We start from the raw sequence: 4,781 nt of genomic DNA, 5'->3' as shown, positions 1-4,781 counted from the left end.
GAGAGGGCTTGGCCTGCTTCGGAGCAGGGTGTCGAGGTGGGAGTTGTGGTTGGTTCAGAGGCAGTTGGGGGAACTGCTGTTGATAGTGATACTGAGAAATGTGGTGCAGTACTTGCTGCTGATGGAGCTGATGTTGCTGGAACTGCTGCATTTGGGTTTGCATCGCCCGCATGCACTGCATCAAGTCATCAAACTGGTTTTGGCTAGTCGCTAGAGGGACAGCAACTGGTTCGGCAAAGGTTGCCTCGACAGGGAGGGGAAGGGGAACGTTCATAGGTGCCACCATGCTTGGTGCGTTGAGGCTAGGGATTCCGTCCATTGATAGGGGAACGGTGAACTGTCCTATGCACACAGTGGCGGGCTGGAGGTGTTCCCCTACAGCACTCAAGTCGGCGTTGTGCCTACTGCTGCCGGGAGAAGCCATGGAAGCTATGGTTTCTTTGAAAGAGAGAGAGAGAGTTAAAGGTTGGGGGAGGCTTTTTGAAAGAGCTGAAGTTGCCTGAAACAAGGAAGGAATTGGAGACTTCCGGGGAGGAACCCGGATGGAACACTCCGAAGTTCAAGTTAGTGCTCTTGAGAAGGCAAGAGGAAACAATGGATTCCAAGACTAGAAAGCACAAAATATCACATACCTTCTTCCCTATGAGATGGGGGCCTTTATAGTCACCTTGTATACTTACTCCCGAACCCCTGTCAGTTCGGGTATCATTACCTCTGCCAGATCGGGTCACTTCCTCTGACAGATCGGGGGTCATTTCGGGTGTCATAACCTCCACTGCCAGTTGCCAATTGCCAGTTCGGGTGTCATAACCCCCACTGTTCCTTGTCAGGGCCATCCCTGCCACGTCTGAGATGGCGGTGGCAGGTGGCTGTTGGGGGACGGCTGTCATGTGTTGGACCCCTAATCAGTCAGGTGCGCCGCCTCCGCGTATGGACTTCCTGGGCGTCAGGTACAGTTCAATCAGGCGGCTTGGAGCCGAAGTGGTGTGCGAGGTGAAGTCTTGAGCTCGGATAGAAGTGTGGCTCGAACTGCCTCTAGGTGGGCAGTTCGGGTCTTTGCCTTTTGTGCTTTTTGTAAGGCTCAGGACCTCGAAGGGAGAGCTCGGGTTCCTCCTTGGGGAGCTCGGGCATCTTCAACTCGGAGCTCGGGTTGTAGGTTCCCCCTTTGTGGGAGCTCGGGACTTCTTTTCTCAGAGCTCAGGTTGTGGGCCCGCTGTCGTGTCAAGCTGGCATTTTTGCCAGGTCACTCTCGGTTGCTTCCACATGTCGTATGGCCAAGGGGTCGGGTCAAATCTTCCTCCATCAACGGCTACACGACTTCCAAAGTTAAGAGCCGCTTCGACACTTTTTTTGGCATTCAAAGAGTCCAGAAACCCCTGACTTTCGCGCGCACATTTAATGCGAGTAGTCAATCAAGTTTGAACTTTGGGTCAAATCCACCCATCATACTTCATGAACTCCTCACGCTAAGGTAGCACCTTTAGCCCGAGGAGTGGGGGGCAATTGATGGAGGGTGATTTGACCCGACTCCTTGAGACGGTGACACCTGGACATGACTCAACACAAGTAATAGCTCAGCACAACGGCCTGACTGCGACTAAGTAACAAGCCCACAGGACAGCTCGCTATGTTACTGCTCGCCACAGGATGAGCTCACTATAGCGCGAGCTCGAGGACCCCCGAAGTATTAAAAGGGAATACCCCAAGATAGAGGTCCAGTGGCGGTTTCGCTGGATTTGACAAGAACGCTCATATTTAAGAGCCCCATGGTCGAAGGGGAAAAGGTATCTTGAACATATCTTCACTTTATCTCGAGCTAATCTCGAACATTCAGTGATCCAGCACGACCTACACTCTTAGCCTATCTAAGAAGAACCGGTAGGAAGAACCGGATTGCGCCACATCAATAGGGAAAGAAGAAACGGTAGGAAGAACCAGGGCCTATCTAATGCGATGGTCAACAGTAGAGGGCATGAATGTGGGCAAGGGGATACGTTGTTGAAGTTGCATCAGTGGTAACGTCGGAGGAAATAGGGGATGGCGAAAAGAGAAAGAAAGAAAGAGAGGAAATTGATATGAAAAAGGAGAGAGTGAGAGGAGGGAGATCTGTAGCTGTTGCTTTGCTTCTATTTAATCTCACTATCGAGAAGAAGAAGAAGAAGAAGAAGAAGAAGAAGAAGAAGAAGAAGAAGAGGAGTTTGTTTTTCACTAGAATAACATTGTCAAATGTCCATTGCCCTACACATCACTGATGATCTGATCTGGCTAGGGTTTAGATGAGTGGGGGGAAGGGAATTTTCGTTCATTTGAATATGGATTTCTTATTTTTTTGTCTTTTAGTGCTTGGTCCAACCAATGAAATGGCTGTTAACAGAGTATAACTCCATTATTTCCCGTTAACTTGCCTGATAAGCCATTATTGGTGACGTGCTGAATTCGTATTGGTGGATTAATGCTTCCTGTGAACTCAAGAAATTCTATTTGGACATTTTAATGATGGGTTGAGGGGCTTTGCCTAAAAAATAGCCTGCAAATTTTGCTATATATGGACCAAATAAGGTACTGGGATGACTTGGCCTGCAATACAAGGTTTTTGTAACCGACCCGAAGAACGAACCGGTGAGGGGTTTGGTTCTCGGGTCCAATGGTCTGACCATTTGAACCGAAAGATTGGCCTATTCTGACAAAAAAATAAAAAAGGTCAAAACTGTTGAATGGTTCAAATGCTTGGGTCAGTGGTTTGCTGACCAAATCAATGTTTTTTGCAAATATCCGGTTTTGGGGAAAAAGGGAATCGGTCACCTGATTGGTTTTCGGTTTTGAGGAAAAATGGAACCAGTCACCTAACCGATTCCCAGTTTTTCCGGTCCGACTTTCTAGTATGGTCTGGTTTTGAAAACCATGCCGCAACATGTGGGTTTAGTTCAATTATCCAAGTAGGCGAAGGAATTAAGGGTTTGTTTGCTTTGTAGTTGGAATCAAAATCAAATCCCTTTTTATTGAACTAGAATGATCTATTTCCCTAGTTTGTTTGGTTGAATCAAAATTGGAATTGGAATAAGATAAAATGGGATTTCATTGTTTCATTCCCAAGGGAGGAGACTCTCAACTAGGAGAATGCCATTCTAGCAAGATTCTATCTAACCAAACAGTTGGAATTGAAAATGAGTTATTTTGATTTTGATTTCAGACTCCTATTCCCGTGAATCACATGAGTTATTTTGTGCTAAGAACAGTTGGCCCCTTGGCAATTTTTTCAGAATTAAAGGGATTGAGATCACTATCTATTGCATTTAAGAAATTATCTATCTTTATTTTGAAACCATTTTAAAATTAAACTAGTTCGGTTGAAATACGATCAAGATTTTGTCGCCATATTATATATATTACAGCTAGGGGTGGATTCGAGCCGAGCCGAGCCGAATAGTATGAGGCACAAGTTCGGCTCGCCAAGGTAGTACAAGGCTCAAACTTGAGCTCGGTTCGAACTAGAACCTTGAGCTCAAGCTCGGCTGGAGCTAGAACCTTGAGCTCGAGCTCCACTCGAATCAAAAGCTCATAAGTTCGAGCTCGATTTGAGAAAAAAATGTTTTATAAAAATAAAAAATTATATATAAAAAATATTTTTTACTTGATGTTTAAAAATTTAGAATTATGATATTTTTATTTTATATATATATATATATATATATTCGAGCTCGCTCTCACGAACCGAGCTCTATTAGGCTCGAGCTCGGCTCGTTTATTAATCAAGCCTATAAATTGGGTTCAAGCTCGGCTCAGCTCGATTTCAACTAAGTATCGAGCCAAGCTCGAGTAGTTCATAAAGAGCTCGGCTCGTGGCCACCTCTAATTATATCCAAATTCTAAGGGCTCTGAAAGTTAATAATGCAAGAAGAGAAGAGGTGAAAATCACATTATCACATTGATATTGATGTAATTATGACTTTCTTAGGTGGTGTCGGACTGTGACACTCCAAGGTGAAAATCAATTTCAAATTTAGAAAACCTTTAGGCTTTGCTTGGTTTAAAGAAAAAGTAGGGAAAAGAAGAGAAAGGTAGGGAAACCTTTACAAACCTTGTATGGATTTCCCAACCTTTCCTTTCATTTCCCTACTTTTTCCTTCAAATCAAACATGGCCTTAAGGTTGCTTTTGAATTATATAGATTAAATATTCATATTGAAACTCAAATTCATATCAATTGATATATATATATATATATATGTGTGTGTGTGTGTGTGTGTATGTATAAAAACTCCTATTAAAAGCTTGTTATTTGGGTGGCATTTATCTACTTTTTAATTGTTATTTATTTGTTAAGTCATACTACAAGCAAAATCATTGTAGTTTAAACATATCTCATTTTTTTGGTAAAAATGTAATTTGAGTTACTTTGATTTATTTTCTTTTTAATATATTGTATTTTTATTTTAATTGCTATTACATATCATTATTATTACAAGCCTTGTTAGATTGGTCTTTTACCCAATTCATATGCATAAAACACACAAAGATGGAAATTTGAGATGCCACAAAAATACAAGAATTGGAATCCATATATGGATATCATGATGTGGTTCATATAAATTGGATACACCCAAAAGTGTAAAATTAGAATTCCAATGTAAACTTGATAGCTATAAAAATATAACCCTAGCAAGTGCACTATTTATCAAGTAGTATAAAAATATCGTTCCCACAGGGATTTAACAAAATAAGTATTAGAACCATCGTCTTCCCTAATTATCTGGACAATCGAATTTCAGATTTGAGCAAGAT

The sequence above is a fragment of the Nelumbo nucifera genome, chromosome 6 (assembly GCF_055504915.1).
Source record: "Nelumbo nucifera cultivar China Antique chromosome 6, China Antique-T2T, whole genome shotgun sequence".
NCBI classification, from domain to species: Eukaryota; Viridiplantae; Streptophyta; class Magnoliopsida; order Proteales; family Nelumbonaceae; genus Nelumbo; species Nelumbo nucifera.
This window is presented reverse-complemented; position numbering follows the sequence as displayed.